At 41.8% G+C, this 16,999-nt stretch overlaps 1 protein-coding gene across 4 annotated transcripts in view; it reads left to right on the top strand.

The window, feature by feature from the left end:
- Positions 1-16,999, top strand: part of FAM110B (family with sequence similarity 110 member B) — a 124,036-nt gene that overhangs the window by 36,091 nt on the left and 70,946 nt on the right. The window contains exon 3 of one of the 4 annotated variants that reach the window (XM_070392202.1): positions 10,535-10,584. The exons of 2 other annotated variants lie outside the window; for them this stretch is intronic. The gene's annotated coding sequence lies outside the window, so the exon portion shown is untranslated. Of the gene's footprint in view, positions 1-10,534; positions 10,585-16,544; positions 16,597-16,999 lie in introns of those variants that run through there. One more of the 4 variants, XM_070392203.1, reaches the window with a different exon arrangement.

Here is a 16,999-nt window from a genome sequence, read left to right as displayed (position 1 = left end):
CAGACAGTAGTAGAGGGATTCTGTCTTTGTACAGTTTATACTTGTTTTGGTAAATGACTGTCTCTTGTAAAACTTGAGAGGCTACTTAATGTGTATAATGATTATTGAGATTTTAGTGTATTTAAAAATAGCCTCTTCAAGTAAGAGGTTAGTGTGCTTGGTGACCAACTTGAGAATTTTTGGGGGGAATTGTTTAATGTCAAAATAGGACTTAATTTAAACTTTAGTTTCTTTTAACTCTCAACTTCTCCAGAATGGTTATTAGCATAAAAGCTTAATGGATTCACATTCTCTAGGATATTGTTGAAATTCAGTGTTGATTTTAAATACTTGCTTAATAATCCTTAAACTCAGCCTGAAACTCTAGAAGGCTTAAGCATAGTTCATTATCACAGTCACTCAGCAGTGAAGTGCTTAGCAAACATATTTTTGCAGTGGTTTTTCTCTACCTTAGTCCCTTTCGAAGCACCTGCAAGTTCTTTTTAGGAAAATTATCTATTCATATTTTGAGGATAAAAATAGAAGCATTTGAATGTTCCTTTAGTGCAGGTTTGGTGGGAGATATTTTGGTGCTGCTGCATATTTTGTATTTTAAAAGGAATATTAATATTGATTCACCATTGTTCTCCTGACTCGGCTGAGCCCTGACACTCTCGCTCCCCTAGTGGGAGTTTTCCTTCCTTGCCTCCCACCTCACATGGATGTGTTCTGCTATCCTGTCTGTGGTCATCCTTGTCCTTCCATCCCCCTCTGCCCTCCCTGGGCTCTCTCTCTTTGCTGTACTTTCTCTAGGATCTTGATCCTGGCTTATCTATTAGGAACACTTTCATTCCTTCTTGCCTGACCTCAGCACCTTGTGATTTGCTCTGTTTTCTGTTGTCCTCCTAGGTCAGAGTCTGTCATCTCCCCTCCCTGCTCTCCTTGCTGACCCACTTCCTATGAGCTCAGTCTGAGCATCCGCTAGGCTCAGGCTTGGCCATTTGGTCATCCTTCACCAGGGAACATCACCCTCCACCTCGTCCTCACACCTGGTACCAGCTGTGTTTCACCATCGATTATCTCAACATTTATGCCGCGCTAGGTCCACTTACCTGATATTCCACTCCGAACTCAAACCCACCGTGTCACAAACAGGTCTCCGGGTGTTCCTGCTAAAGCGGCCTCTCTCCTGGCCTTTCTCCGGAGAACCACTGAGCTTCCATTGCTAAGAAACTGTCTTTGGAAAGCCTTGGAGAATCACCTGAAGTCTGGGCATTCACTCATTAAGTATGTTTGGTCTTTGACTCTCATATTTGCCCTTTCCTGCCCTTCCTACGTTCCAAGTGACCTCCCCATCTTCTTTCATCACAGTGTTGCTGAAGCCACCTCTGATTGGTTACTCTGTTCTTCGGGTATTCCCTTTTCAGTCCACCCTAAATGTTGCCTATCAGTGAATCTTGATGAAATATTCTCTTCATGATCCCTTGACTCTTAAAATCCTTTTACCTACTCCCGAGATTGGTGGTGGGGGGTAGGTAAAGGGCCCAGATGTGGAAGGTGCTCACCTTCTTCCACAGTCAAGTTCGAATGACCTTTCCAGCCATTACTGTTCTCCTTGGAACCTCTCTTCTCAGCTATATTGTTCTGCTGGAGATCTTGGATGCCTTCTGAAAACCCCGTTCTTTTCCTTTGCTCACACCATTACTTAAAGTCCCCACCCCCTTTTCTTCCCTTAGACAAGTAATGGTATTACCTGCCACTGCCTGACCATGTGCTCTGTGCCTCGCAAAATGCTAATGAGCACAGCATATTTCTGTCACTTAATCCTCACCTCAACCCTGTACTGTTCTGTTCTGGCCTCATTCTCTTATCATTCTTATATTGATGGTCTCCTGGTACCCGCTTCATGAGGTTCTAGTGATAATTAAATGAGATGATTCCTAACAAGCCTGTAGACCAGTGCCAGCAAAGGGGCTGCTTAGTCTTTAGACTTTTGTTTTTATGTGGGAATAAATGGTTATTCATTAGTTATTAAGTTAAAGTTACTAAAATTTGATATTCATGAACTGAAGAGACCCCGTTACTAATTAAAGGGTGTGCTCCACTTGGCTCTTCTGAGTTCCCGGTGCAATGTCAAGCAGCGCAGCCCTGGGGACCCAGTTGCCAGGTGGACAAAGCCCTCAGCAGGGCATCACCTATTGGATGTGTTCAGCTACTGCCCATCTTGTGTTGCTTCATGCCTCTGCAGGATGGTTGCCGCTGTGCAGGGTCTGCACATTGCGAAGCTCTCCTGCTCTCTGTTCATTTTGAAGAAGGTAGGCTGTCCTCCTCTCTCTTAAAAATGGACCATTGCCCATCAGGTGTGGCTCAGTGATTGAGCATCAACCTATGAACCAAGAGGTCACAGTTCGATTCTAGATCGGGGCACATGCCCAGGTAGCAGGCTCGATCCCCAGAAGGAAGCATGCAGGAGTCAGCTGATCAATGATTCTCTCTCATCATTGATGTTTCTATCTGTCTCTCCCTCTCTCTTCCTCTCTCTGAAATCAATAAAAGTATATTGAAAAAAAGAAAATGAACCATAGTCAGGAAAATAGAAGTGTCACCTCGTGTCTCTTAAAAGCAAAGCTCTAACTCAAATATACAGTGTTGCTTTAAGATCTCACAGTTTTAAATTATGAATGAGGATTATTTTTATTGTTTTATTCTTAATGGTGGTAAAAAAAAAAAAAAAAAAAACACCAAACCTGTAATATAAAATTTACTATCTTAATAATTTCTAAGTGTACAATTCTCAGTGGTGTTTTGTTATTGGTTCATATTATTGCTTTTTAATTTTTTGTGTTTATGAGCCAGATCTCTACAGCTGATATGAAAACTACTTAAGGGCTTGGGCCAGGTCTTGTCCATTTCACTGCATTTAATCAATACGTTCATTATGTGCCAAGTACTATGTTTTGCATCCCTGACTTCGTCTAGCACACAGCAAATATCAAACCTCCGGTGACTAAGTTTAGGACATTTTTATTAAGAATAATTTTAGTGGTGGAATTTTTAAATGGCTTGTGTGAGAAGCCACAGTTTATTCTTTTAAAATAAATTCCAAATAACCTTTATCATGGGGAATTTTCTCACTTAAGAAAAAGCCATTGTAGAGTGATAGGGATTAATATTTGATTTTCACTCCCTCCCAGCAGGACTGGTATGATAGATACTGTGTGTGTGTGTATTGGTGTGTGTGTGTGCGTGCGCGTGTATGTGTGTGTGTATGTGCGCGCACACACTTAAACTGTAAGATGCAGTATTTTCTATTTTAACCAAGAATCTCCCCAAGAATACACTTATTGTTATTTTATATTGCTGGGTCAGGAATGAAAGGTTTAGTGTTTGATTTAGGTCCCAACTTTCATATGCTCTATAATGTTTGTGGGAATCAGTCTGGTTTAAATATAGCTTTCTATTTGGGGAATTTTAGAAGTTAGGGGACACAATAATGTATCTACCAATGATCAAATTTTGGTTGTACTTAGGCTATCAGAGATGTTTAAACTTAATTGTGATGGATTAAGATTATCAGCCACCTTTCATATGTAAATAGACTATGGATAGAAGTATATCATAAGAAAACTAGTTTTCTTTAATAAAAGAATATAGTTGATCATAGTCCTTAGGGACACAATAAATGTCAGAACTTCCCTTAATTAGGTCAGATGTTTCTGTTTAACTTGTAATAATCTTGGATGAATGTATGGATGGATGGAGAGACGGATGGAGAGAAACACTTTCTTAATTGATCATTCAGCACCATCACACCAAACATGTTAAAATTCCTAGGCTCCACTGCATCTTATTCATTACACATACCACTAATACTGTACTGATTGAAATTGCTTATTTTGATTCTTAATTGGCTTGTTCCTCTCAATGACCCTGTGGGATGAGGCCAGAACAGGGACTGACTTGTGTTTCTGTTTTTAGTGCCTAGCAGAGGGTCTGGCATGGAGTGGAAATGAAACACGTGTCTATAAATTGAAATAATAGCAGGATTGCTTATAAAAGCAAAATGAGATGCAGAATATTTGTATCTTAGCAATTAATGTCTGCTCTTAAGAAAAGCAGTAGGCCAATATCCTCTAATATTTACTTTCCTTGTAATAATATGTAGATGGCATGTTTTTCTTAGCATTCCCTGGGATTACTCAACAAGCAGACACAAAGGATACTCTATGCGATAGATAACCAATTACTATTTTGATGAATAAAAGATGAACACTTTTCCTAATACATGTCATAGAAACCTAAATAAATTGTAATATTGATGTTGCTGTTATCGATGTCAACATTAGCAAACTATCCTGGAAAGGCTGATTCCTATTTTTAACATTTCTGAGAAATATTGCTTGCTTACACATGATGGTCTTTAGAATAGTCCCTGTCATTAAAGATATTTATGTTCTGCTTGTTCGCAGATCTCATGACGTTGTAGGGAGGAGAGAGACTTCCTGGGAGGCCTCCTGTGCTTTTCTTCCTTTTTCACTTGTTAGTTGCCCACTCCTGCTCGTGAGCACAGTAGATAATGCCGTAAGGTCCTGTTGGGATAATGTTATTTTTATATGAATGGACTGAGGCTTGGTTTAGGGACAGTGGTTCTCAACCTTCCTAATGCCGCGACCCCTTAATACAGTTCCACATGTTGTGGTGACCCCCAATTTCATTGTTACATATTGAACATAATTAAAGCGTAGCGATTAATCACAAAAACAATATGTAATTATATGTGTGTTTTCCGATGGTCTTAGGCGACCCCCAAAGGGGTCGCGACCCACAGGTTGAGAACTGCCGGTTTAGAAGGAAGCATATAGGTTTTCTATTGCTGCATGACAAACTTCCACAGAATTCCACGGCCATTTCTCAGCTCACAGTCCTGGAGGTGACAGGTGGCTAGGATGCTCTGCTCCAGGCCTCACACTCAAGGTGTTGGCCAGACTATGTATCTCCGTTGAGCTTTGGGGAAAATCTCTTTCTAAGCTCATTGAGGTTTTTGGCAAGACTGAGGTCCCTGTTTCCTGGCTATGGACCAAGGGCTGGCATCAGTTTCTAGATGTTTCTAGAAGCCCTTGCCCTGGGCCTTCTCACGGGCTTTCTCACAGCATCACGGCAGGATCCCTCATCAAATTCCCCACACTTCTCATTTCTCTGGTTTCTCTTCTGTGACCAGCCAGAGAAAAGTCTCTGCTTTTAAAGGATTCAGGAGATTAAACCAGGCCCCTCAGGGTAATCTCCCTATTTTAAGATTAATGCGCCATATAACACAATTAATCACACGACTGAAGTCTGTTATATTTACTGTCCTGGGATAAGGCAGGGTGCACACCAGGGGGTTGGGAATTCCTGGGGACCCTGTTAGAATTCTGCTTCCACACAGAGCTCAGTCAAGGTGATGGGGAAATGCCACATCTGCCTCCAGGCGTACAGTACTTTGTACTTTGAGAAGCTGAAGACCATGCTTTATGGGCTTTGTTCTCTCTTAACCATACTGATTTCTGAGGGAAAGAGAAGCAGTCTGTTCTTCGTGTAGATATATGTTATTACAGTCAGTAGGGCTTTAGGTTTGGAGTTTGTGGTTTTCATTCATTGATCTGTATTCTTTCAGCCAGTCACCCAGGGGCCTGGCCAGATGAGGACTGGAGTCAAGTGTGCAGTCTTGCAATTAACAGAGAAACCAAAGTGACCCGAGTCAAGGGCTTAATCCAGGTTACGAACTTGACATAGGGAGAGCTATGAACTTGACAAACGAGGCCATAGGGAGCCTCCCTGAGTTCATGACCGGAGGAGTGACTTGCCAGAATCACTGTTTTTGGCAGATTAACCTAGAAACTGTATATACGGTTAGAGGAGAAGCCAGAGGCAGAAACCAGCCAGGCATTCAGAAGTGAATGCTCATTTATTAGAAATCGATTGTGTTCCTTGAATTATGTTGATAGTGACGGAGCTAGCAAAATAAATAAGAGAGGGGAAGCTTCAACTGGGTGAAGGAGAAAAGCAGGCCACCTTTGGTGACCTGTGATCACCTGAGTAGCATTCGGTTACTGTTAGAGGAAACCGTGTACCAGCGGTTTTAAGTTCCGTGCAGGCAAACCAGCCATGTGTTTATAGAACTTGCATTTGCAGCTGGGTTGATGAATATTGTTTGAAGTGCATGTACTGTACATTTTTTTTATCACCTAAAAATGTTACTCCCAGAGGCACATGGGGTAAAATGGATACCCAATGTGTGTTTTACATGGAGTTATATTTCACATTTATAGCATTTGGCTTTGCCTGTTCCACTGCCTCTTGCAAGAACCAATATTCCTTTAAATGATGTGGATAATGGATCTGTACCATTTATTACTTTAGTGATAGGATGTTCATTGCTTTGAATACCATACTTGTCCCTTTGCTTAAATCACCGACCCAGTCACCTATTCTTCGTTTCTTTGGAGTCGGTATTCAAGGGAGTTTGACTTTTATTTCTTATTTCCTTCATTGCTTGAAGAATTTTTAAGATTAAACAAACAAACCAACATAGAAGACTTCTATGAGCCTGGGAAGTGGGCAGTGACCATATCTGTTTTCACATAAGGGTAAAATGCTGGTTTTACAAATTCTCCATGTGGAATTCTCACCACACAGTTGGCTGATAAAACTATAAATAAATGAAAACTCTATAGCTTTGTTACCATGGGAAAGAGAGCATTTAGCTTCATCTTTTGTGACTAAACAGTTCTGCTGCAACACAGCGACAGAAGAAGGAGGTCACAGGATTGGGGATGTGGAGAGGCTGACGTGCTTAAAGCAAACCTACTTAGTAAGTCATGTATTCATCCAATAAATATTTATTGGTAACCTGCTCTGAGCCAGGTATTGCTTTTCTACTGGCTGGGGAGAGAGCTGTAAACAAAACCTGAAAAAGTTCTGCTCTGGCGAGGCTTATGTTTCAGTGAGATGAAGCAGAACTACGGAGGATAAACATGGTTGCTGTTTCAAGTGATAAGTCCTATGGAGGAAAAGACAGCAGGGATGGGGGACAGATGTATGTGTGTCTGGAGTGACGTGGTGGCATATAGAGCTGTGGTGACAGGCAGAGTTCTCTGATGTCCCTGTCCTGGGTGAGGGGACTCAGAGCATGTGCCGGCGATGACATCACTGCTATGATTTTAGGTTCTCTTATATGACACATTTAGCTTCATCTCAGCAGGTCCTCCCCCTGGCCTTGAGGAAGGAACTGTGAGAGGGCCACAGCAGGACTGCCAGCTGCCTCTAGGAGAGACAGTGCCCCTCTCACACCAGCAGGAACACTGGGACTCAGCCCTCCAGCCTCAAGGGACCGCATTCTGCTCTCAGAGAAGAGCTCGGGCTTCCTGAAGGAGGGCTGCCCAGACAACATCTTGATTGCAGCCTGGAGAGGCCTTGAGCCCAGCACCCAGCTAAGCCGGGCCTGGCCCCTGATGGGAGCTGAGAGATTGTGAATGGGTGTGATTTGAAGCTGCAGAGTTTGTGGCAGTCTGTTGCACAGCAACGGAACACTGATACAGATAGGGGGGAGGATACAGGGAAGGTGTTACTAGAAGGGGATGTTTGGGTCAAGAACACTGGGGAGAATGGAAACCAGGCAGAGGGAGCAGCCCCTGAGGCAGAGGGAACCTGAGTTTGGGGAGGGGCAGTCATGCCCTTGGAAGTGAGGTCAGAGAGTTTGCTTGGAACCAGAGTGGGAAGGACATTGGCTGTTATTTGGGTTTTGACTTTGGCCTTAAGGGAATGAGAAGTCGCAGCGGTTCTCAACCTGTGGGTCAAGACCCCTTTGGGGGTCGAATGACCCCTTTCACAGGGGTCGCCTAAGACCATCGGAAAACACATATATAATTACATATTGTTTTTGTGATTAATCACTATGCTTTAATTATGTTCAATTTGTAACAATGAAATTGGGGTCACCACAACATGAGGAACTGTATTAAAGGGTCGCAGCGTTAAGAAGGTTGAGAACCACTGCATTAGAGGGTTTTGGACTGAGGAGTGACATGGTCTGACCTTCATTTTCACAGGGTCTTTGTGGCCGATGAGCTAAGACTGGACAAGACCAGTTAGACAGGTGCAATAATTCAGAGCACAGGTGATAGCGGCTTGGGCCAGGGTCCAGCTGTACAGGTGGAGAGGAATGGTCAGATTCAGGAACTATTTTGAAAGTTCAGTGTATAGGATTTAATGACAGCTAGGGTGTATGGTGTGATAGAAAGTGAAACATAAAGAATGATGCCAGGGTTTCTGGCCGGAGCACCTGGAAGGAAGACGCTGCCATTAACTGGCAGAGAAGGGTGTGGTGGGGACAAGTTTGGGAGGGGATTCAGCAGCTCAGTTTGGGATCCTTAAGTTTGAGCTGCTGATGACATGCAAGTCTAGAGGTCAGGGGAGAAGGTGGACGGGAGACATACACGTGGAAGTCAGTAGCACGTTATGGGATCCAGGACCATGAGGTCCCTAAAAGGGTCACCACAGATAGGCAAGAAAAGGGTTTAAGACTCGAACTTTGGTGCTCCAGTAAAATATTTTCAGTTATTTCATTTCAATGACATTTATGCTTTATTATATGCTTTTGATTTGGCCTGACTTAAAATGATTTTCTTCCTGGCCAGTGTGGTGCAGTGGTTGAGTCACAGTTCGATTTCCGGTCAGGGCACATGTCTGAGTTTCGGGCTTGATCCCCAGTGGGTGGCATGCAGGAGGCAGCCAATCAATGATTCTCTCTCATCATTGATGTTTCTATCTCTATCTCTCCCTCTCCCTTCCTCTCAAAGATAAATAAAAAATATATTTTAAAAAATGTTTTCTTTTCCTCTCCAAAACTTCAGCTCACTGAAAATTTTTTCAATATACAGAATTACATATTGGGCCCTGGTAGGTGGGGAGCAAATCTGAATATGAACACCCCCCCCCCCACCAACCTCCTGATTGGAAGATTAGGAGCAGTCAACACCCAGAAGGCCATATGTCTTCATCCTGAGGCCAAATAGATGTAGAGCAAGAAAAGTATTTAAAGTATATATATACCTGCTCCTTATCCTCACCTCCATTACTGCAGAATCTGTAAACCATCAAGGTGGCTTTTTCAAAATGGGTTTTACAGCAGGCCCATTGCTGGATGGGTTCAGTTTACTGTGTTCCTTCAGTTAAACACAATTAGATGGATACACAAGGAGAGGAAGGTGCCCTCAGGATTCGGTAGACAGGAGGAGATGGAACTGCAAAGAACAGATCAGTTGAGAGTTGGTGAAAGTCCCGTATGGACCCTTTTGAAATCTACATTTACCCCAAACCCTGGGCCCAGTATATATTTATAACCAGAGGCTTGTGAAAGTGGAGGGAATCATGTCCCTCAAAAGCAAAAGACTGCTGCTGCGGATACCTGTTTTTATGTAAGTACTCGCTTTAGTTTGTAAACTTCTTTCTCAGGCTAGTTACATATTTATTCATATGTCTTAAAAATTCACAATTATTTCATAGCCCTTTGTCAGTCTTTTTTTTCCTCTTTTTTTTCTGGGAGGGGTTCTCCATTTTTCTACACGATATGATGACATGGTTTCTTTAATATTGAATAGCTATGTTCTCCAAGTATTACCCTTTTTATTTTATTTATTTTATTTTTAAATATATTTTTAGTGATTTCAGAGAGGAAGGAAGAGGGAGAGAGAGATAGAAACATCAATGATGAGAGAGAATCATTGATTGGTTGCCTCCTGCACGCCCCCCACTGGGGATTGAGCCCGAAACCCAGGCATGTGCCCTTGACTGGGATCGAACCTGGGACCCTTCACTCTAGGGTCGACACTCTATCCACCGAGCCAAACTAGGGCAGTAGTACTCTTTTTAAAAAGAATCACATGGATGGTGATATAACATCTTTGGGAACTGAGACATTGCAGCCTCTCTCTATCCAGAAAGGACTTGAGTGACCAGCTGTGGGAGTTTGGGGTTTGAGTGGTTTGCCCTCTGTAATGAAGATGCTAGCTTAAGGCAGCCCTGCTGGCTTATCACCTGGGACAGTGAGCAGCGGGGTCAAAGAGCAACGCTTTCCCGTATGCACCCTGACGGACAGTGTTAGAAGTCCAGCATAACCGTGCACCCGACCTGCCCCCGACCTGCCAGGAGCATTTGCTCAGACCCAGGGCCGGGTGCTCTGCTGAGGATCTTGGATCAGCAGCCTCATTTGAATACAGTCATTCTTCTCTCACCTCACCACAGCGCCTGTTTGTCCTTTTGTTCCTTTCATTTGGGATTGTATTTCTTTTTGGCATTTTAAGTAGTTACCGTTCCTGATCTGAAGATTACGCTTTAATTCATTTTCCTTAAACTTGTGGACACAAATTCTTTTGTGTCATTTGAGCAGGCCACACCGGCTTTTCTCTACGCCTTCAGTGTCTTGTGTGTTTTCAAAGCCTGGCATTTTGAGTGCCCTTTTGAAGTTGAGTGAAGCAATTGTGCTCTTAAGTGACAGAAGTGGCTTTTTTCTTTTGAGGTGCCTTGGGCCTGTTGAGATCCAATCCCAGTCGAATGAAGCCTTCCCGTGTAAGTAGGACACTCTCCTTAGCCTTCTGGAGTCACGCATGGGACATGCTCTGTCTGTTTCCAGCTGTGATCAGCATGAACACCTGTTAACCTGCTGTGTGCAAGGAAGGATAAACACCTTCAAATCTTGTTTCATGATAAAAATGAGCAACTTCAGGAAACTCAAGGAACATTTGCCACATCTAACATTGGATACAAGGAGTTACTTTTTATTGGTTTGTTTTTTTTGCTCTGAAGTATCAGTTTCCAGTATATATTAAAGATAAGATTCAACACTAAGTCTAGTCTGCATCAGAAGTTGGAAAACGGTGGCCCACGGGCCAAAACCAGCCCACTATCAGTTTTTATAAATAAAGTTTTATTGGAACATGGCCATGCTCATCTGTTTAAGTGTTTGTTGACTGCCTCGTTTCACGCTGCAGTAGCAGAGTTGGGATTCTGGCCTGCAAAGCTTAAAATATCCACTCTGGCCCTTTACAAAAAAAAGTGTCAACCTCTGGTCACAAATATATAACTTTTGTTAAACTAAAAATTTTCAGTCATAAAATAATACTGGAATAATTCATATCTCTAGCTTTTGAAAGTGGTCAGGGCACTTCCATCAAGAAAATAGGCAATGGTTATTTTAATAAATAAAATTTAAATGTTGTTTAGCTTTTTAGTACCATTTCAATTTCTACCGGTTATCACAATCTATTTAATTTAAGAAGTATAACGTATAGGAATGTAAAATGAAAAGCCTCACGTCACTCGAAACGGGGGGACTGACATTTCTATGTAAACCTAAGTATTAGGTTGCATTTTCATAGGCCTTGCTAACACTTAAAACTAAAATCTTCGTGGAGGCATAATTCATATGTCTCCTAAGATCTCCCTAATAAATCCCCCAAGATGACATGTTTACAGCCTAAAGTGAAGGCTGAATTTACTTTGACTAACATCAAATGAGAACTTAGTTTGCGTAGACTCCTGTGTGTGCACGCGTTTGTGATATTTCGATGCTTTTCTGATAGGTTAGTTAAATTTCCATACCGCGGTATAGTTTATTTGAACTGCTCTTTCATCTCCATAGGCCTTTGCTTGTGACCTGTGTCCCAATGTGACAAGGATGAGTCCCCTCTGTCCCAGCGATCTCTCCTCCCCATTCCCGGGGTAATTGCAGGGTGTGGCCATGCCACCTTGACCCTGAGAGAACCTTCTCTCCTTGGCTATCTTGTGCTTTGGGGGTTAAGGCAGAACACAGGGCTCAGCGTGAAGAAGCCTACCTTTTCAGTGGGAGCGGTCTGCCCTTCTTTCCTGTCCAGAGCTGGTAAATGAGGGCAGCAGAGGGGTTGCGTCAAATGCTGCAAAATCTAATTACTGCTTGATTTATAGCCTCAGGCACACCACGGCTGAGGACTGAGTTCATTGCCATGAACACACACCAGCTTCATGGTTCAAAGGCTGGTCTTGGGCTGCCTGGAGGGCTCTGCTGCCCCTGCGGTTGGTTGCTGCTCTCCTTGGGGAGAGCACTGGGCAGCTCACAGGTTCACAGTCCTGGGCAGCCAGGTGTGGGGTCCCAGAGTGCAGGATGCTGGCGTGGCTGAGGAAATGCTGGGCTTGAGTGTAGAGTTCCTGAGAGGAGCTGGAGAGACACACACACACACACACACACACACACACAGGCAGCTAAATACACAGTTTCAACAAGTCTACTCTTCCGAATTTCCTATAGACTGGGAAATTAGACTGTAGTTTACTTTCGTAAGCAGTAAAGCTGGAGGCCCTGCCCTTTTAATTGTTCTTATTTTTTCTACTGCATGAATCGAGCTTGAGGACCCAAATTCTCCAAAACACACTGTTTTATATGGAGAGTTCCCCATTTCTGACCCTCCCACTCCCTCCTCAATCACCCGTTAAATGCCCAGGGAAGGCTCTGAAGCTCAGTAACAGTAGTGCGGCTCCATGGTTCCAAGGCATGTTGGGGTTGACTGCAGGTGTGCCCCTGATTCCTCCACTCACTGGCTGGTGCCTCCAGGAGGGTATGACCTCTCGGTCCATTCCCTCCACTGTAAAGTGGTGATAATAGTATCTGCATCATGGGAAGCTGCGAGGATTAAATGATGAATGTGTTTTAGTGTGGGACCAGGCACATGGAAAGTATTCGGTAAAGGTTAGTGGTTCTAGCCCTAACCAGTTTGGCTCAGTGGATAGAGCGTCAGCCTGCGGACTCAAGGGTCCCAGGTTCGATTCCGATCAAGGGCATGTACCTTGGTTGCAGGCACATCCCCAGTAGCGGGTGCGCAGGAGGCAGCTGATCAATGTTTCTCTCTCATCGATGTTTCTAACTTTCTATCCCTCTCCCTTCCTCTCTAAAAAAATTCAATAAAATATATTTTTTAAAAAAAGGTTAGTGGTTCTAGGCCATAGCTGAGCGAAAGACTGACCTCATTCTTAGACTGTTTTGTTTTGAGTTGTCCTAGGTCAGTGGTTCTCAACCTTCCTAATGCTGCGACCCTTTAATACAGTTCCTCATGTTGTGGTGACTCCCAACCATAAAATTATTTTCGTTGCTACTTCATAACTGTAATTTTGCTACTGTTATGAATCGTAATGTAAATATCTGATATGCAGGATGTAGTTAGGCGACCCCTGTGAAAGGGTCCTTCAACCCCCAAAGGGGTCGCAACCCACAGGTTGAGAACCGCTGTCCTAGGTGGTGTCAATGAGAACAGTTTGCCGCATGGGGACAGGAATTTGATCACTGATATGTTCTAGAACCGTCTGTATGTGGCTGTGTACAGTCAGACCCTCCTGATTAGCTGCAGGGGGGCAGCTCCCACCTGCTTCCCATTTTGAGGCTATGAAATAGCTGTTCATACAAGTATTTCATTTAAGAAACTGAGTCTTGATGAAATTAAGTAATTTAATCTAAATTCATATGAACTAATAAGGAATAAAACAGATATTCAACCCCCAGACCAATCGTAATGCCTTTTTAATTCAATATGCTCATTAGCATCTGGGTTTTTTAATTGGTTTGGGTTTTTAATATGTTTGGGTTTTTAAAATTTTTTTGAAAAAAGCTTTTTTCAACTAAAATGGACTTTCAATCGTATTTTACATTGGTTTTGAGTGTTCAGCATAGTGGTTAGACATTTATGTAATTAATGAAGTGATTCCCCCAATAAGTCTCGTACCCACCTGGCACCATACGTACGTATTACAATACTAGAAGCCCAATGCACGAAATTCATGCAAGAGTAGGCCTTCCTTCCCCCGGCTGCCTGCACCGGCTTCCCTCCAGCACCAGGCACCCGGGATCGGGGCTTCCCTTGCAGCCCCAGCTTCATCTGGAAGGTCATCCGGAAGGACATCCAGTCTAATTAGCATATCACGCTTTTATTATTGTAGATTATTCATTATATTCCCTGTGCTGTACTTTACAGCCCCATGACTGTTTTGTAACTACCAATTTGTACTTCTTAATCCCTTCACCTTTCTCACCCTGCCCACAAGCCCCCTCCCCTCTGGCAACCATTCCTTTGTTCTGTATCTATGGGTCTGTTTCTGTTTTGTTTGTTCATTTATTTTGTTCTTTAAACTCTACAAATATTGAAATCATATGGTATTTGTGTGTTTGTTTTTAAGAGTGATATAGAAGCCACTCAGAAAACAATGGCAATTTGTGTAGTATGTTTAAATAAAATATGTATTTATTTCTTCCAGAAAACTGCTTTATTATAAACATGAGACAAATAAAAAAAATAGGTTAGGTGAAAGCTAAAGAGACAAAAATAACTAAAGAAAAGGTGCTTTAAGTAGGTGTTACCAATGGTTAACTGTTTGAAATAAGCTTTCCAAGGACTTACAAATAGAAAAAATATTCTTAGTTCCTGATAAAATATTCTGAATAAAAAGGCACACAATCCAATTTTCAAATAAGTAAACTATAACTTCTGTAAATTCATGTAGAATTACATCATCATTTTTTCTTTCTATGTACATAACATACTACATATAAGAGCTCGAAAGGTTTAGAAGAATTTAAAATAAAAATAATTATATTAGGATATCAACTTAGTAATAAAATCATTTTAAAGACTTATAGTAAGACTATATTTATAATATTATTTTTTTATATAATATGGGGTGGTGTTTTTAGGTAAAATTTGCAGATCTTTTGCATACACTTTAATAAGTTCTACCAAATACAGGGTGTCCCAAAAAACATGTATACACTCTTTAACAGCTGATAACTCAATTGGTGTTTCTTTCTTTTCAACCAGATTAAGCTTTGAACCAAGGAAATTCATCCTAAAATGCTACTGGAAGTTGGAAAACACAGTTGAAATATAAACACTGCCTTTATAATTATTCAAAGAGTGCATACATTTTTGGGGCACCCTTTATGTGCACTCACATAACCACCTCTTAAGGATATAAAGCATTCCCTCACTCCAGCAAATTCTCTTTTGCCACTTTCTCGCCACTCCCCCCTTTTACACCTTAGAAGAAATCATTGTTCTGATTTTTACCACCATAAAGCAGTTTTGTCTGTTTTTAACTTTACCTCAGTGGACTGTACAGTAGTAAATATGCTTCATGCTTTTCCCTTTCATTTAGTATCATGTCGTTGAGATTCATCCTTAGTCTCAGTAGCCAGTAGCTCCTTCCTATTGCTGAATAGTAAGTAGCCCATGTGTGCCTACACCTCAGTTTGTTTATCTGTTCTTCTGTGAATGGATGTTTGGCTTGTTTCCAGGTGGGCAGTTGGAATAAAGTCGCTATAAACATTGTTGAACAAGTCTTTGGGGGGACATAGGTTTTCCTTTACCTTGGGTGGAATTGCTGGGTCATGGGTAAATGTTTGACTGACTTCAGACTTTCCCATTACTGGTGTGTGAGAATTCCAGTTGTTCTACAGCCTTGCCAACATTTGGTATTGTCTTTTTATTTTTAGTGATGTGAGTGACTATGAAATAGTGTTGTCTTGTGGTTTTAATTAGTATTTCCTCATGACTAATGACATTAAGTGCCTTTTCTATGCTTATAGGTCTTTTGTATATCTTCTTTTGCAAAGTGTCCACGTTTTTGCCCTTTTTAGAATAGATTGTTCATCTTTTTTATATTGATTTCTAGTTCTTTATTTTTCTGGCTAAAAGTCCTTTTCCCAGATGTATGTATGTATTGGATATAGTTTCTTTCGTTGAGTCTTAACAGTGTCATTTGCTGAGCAGAAGTTTTAAATATTTTTAGAGGACAGTTTGCCATTTTTTTCCTTTACGGTTAGTCTTTTTTTCTGATTCTAGGAAATTTATACCTACTGCAAGATTGCAAAAATGCTCCTTTGTGGTTTTCTAGCTTTGTAGTTTAAGGTTTTACCGTTTAGGTCTATGACCTGCCTCAGGTTGATATATTTGGTGTGAAATAGTGGTCACGGTTTACTGTTTTTTCAAATGGATATCCAATTGTCCCATCATTATTTGTTGAAAATACTTTTCATTCTCCATTGAATTGTCTGAGTCCCTTTGTCAAAAATTAGTTATGTATTTGTGAACTCTCTCTTCTGCTTCGCTGATCTGCTTATTCTTATTCACACCACTGTGTTGGAATTTCATTGCCTTCATGAAAGAGCCTCCATCCTTGTCTGGGTGGGGGACACTCCCTTCCCACTGGGAACACAGAGGAGCCACCCTCCAGGTTCCCCGCAGTGGCTCGCATTTCCACGGAGCGTGAAACATCGCTAATACACGTCTCTGACGTGGAATTTTGCAAGTGAAATGTGTCTTGCATTTGGGTGACTTCAGTACGTTCAGATTTTAAAAGTTTGATGTAATTCATGTCATTTCACTCCAATTTAGGTCCAGGAGTAATGCTGAAAAGAACTATGTCATTTCACCGCAATTTAGGTCCAGGAATAATGCTGAAAAGAAAAATGTCATTTCACCGCAATTTAGGTCCAGAAATAATGCTGAAAAGAAGTATGTATGAAGGCATGATTGAGCACAAACTAAGAGCAGCCCCAAACTAGTAAGTCAAAAAGGATAAGTTAACTGAAATTCCGGTTAATTTCACACAACAGAGACCAACCAATGTTTAATAGAAATGCTTTAGGATTGCTTTTTCTTGGCCGCCAGTGGAGTTTTTGTTTCCCCTGCAAAATACATTCTCTCAAATGGTAACACAACCTACAGCATATTTGGGGAGAACAGAAATTAAGCTATTTTGTAAAAAGAGAAAAAGAGACATAGAAAAATTCTATCCATTGCTGAAAATAAGGAAATTTTTAGAAAAGTAGTAATTACACATCAAGAAAAATTTCCCTTCGCTGTCCTTCCTCCCTTGGCCTGTCCCTTTGAGGCAGGAGGCTTGTGCCCATCTATGTCAGGCCCCGGCTCTCTCACCTGGAGCATCTCAGGGAGTTGGAGGGTTA

This window comes from Myotis yumanensis, unplaced genomic scaffold, assembly GCF_028538775.1.
Source record: "Myotis yumanensis isolate MYYU_CA2020_CCGP unplaced genomic scaffold, mMyoYum1.0.hap1 SCAF_15, whole genome shotgun sequence".
NCBI lineage: Eukaryota > Metazoa > Chordata > Mammalia > Chiroptera > Vespertilionidae > Myotis > Myotis yumanensis.
This window is presented reverse-complemented; position numbering and strand designations above follow the sequence as displayed.